Here is a 744-nt window from a genome sequence, read left to right on the forward strand (position 1 = left end):
ATGTAACAAACTAAAACAAACCCTCAGTATATTAATTTCAAATTTTATTTTATAAAATTGTCCGATATTGTAATACTTTACTATAAAATAATCGTTTCTCTGCTCTGTAATCAATATCACATTCTAACTGATAGGCACAAAAAAATGACACGAAGACGTCCTGAAAGAGATAATTCGTGCCAGGCAGAACTAAGATAAAAATTTCCATGGTCATTTCAGTATTAAGTCGGGCAGTTTCACGTATAGCAGTCGGTTGACCGTGTAGTTAACGGTGTGGTGTTATTTTTTTAAATAAAAATTTTAGACTTTATGCAGTGAAACTATTGAAAGGAACTGTTAAAATGAAAAGTCTTATTAACGCCATCAAAATTATGGGACAGTGGTACTAAATAGCCTAATGCTTGGTAAGTGTTTTGAAAACTTTATTATCTAATTTAATGTGATAAAGGGATAATTTATACTCGACTGTCTTTTTTTTTGTATTTCTTAAACTAATTATGTAGGAACAGAATTTGAGTGAATGTTAACAGATAACAAAGACATAGGTCTAAAACTGTAACGGAGGAGTGACGTCATTTCTCAGCAATGCCCATTGGTATAAAGTCGTACGAATACAACCCAAATATAGTGATAATACCTTTAAAACTTCATAAGTATTGCATTTCTGAATGGATTTCAAATTTCTTTTTGAAATTGTCTTATGAATGCCTGTAATATTGTTAATAAATTAAAATAAAATTATAG

General features: G+C 29.7%; 1 long non-coding RNA gene across 8 annotated transcripts in view; it reads left to right on the forward strand.

Moving 5' to 3' along the window:
- The window catches only part of LOC108733710, a 199652-nt gene that overhangs the window by 99009 nt on the left and 99899 nt on the right, over window positions 1-744 (forward strand). Inside the window, exon 1 of one of the 8 annotated variants that reach the window (XR_003232483.1) lies at window positions 241-404. The exons of the other annotated variants lie outside the window; for them this stretch is intronic. This is a non-coding gene — a long non-coding RNA (uncharacterized LOC108733710). Of the gene's footprint in view, window positions 1-240; window positions 405-744 lie in introns of those variants that run through there. 8 annotated transcript variants of the gene reach the window in all.

The sequence above is a fragment of the Agrilus planipennis genome, unplaced genomic scaffold, assembly GCF_000699045.2.
Source record: "Agrilus planipennis isolate EAB-ADULT unplaced genomic scaffold, Apla_2.0 scaffold1, whole genome shotgun sequence".
Classification (NCBI taxonomy): Eukaryota; Metazoa; Arthropoda; class Insecta; order Coleoptera; family Buprestidae; genus Agrilus; species Agrilus planipennis.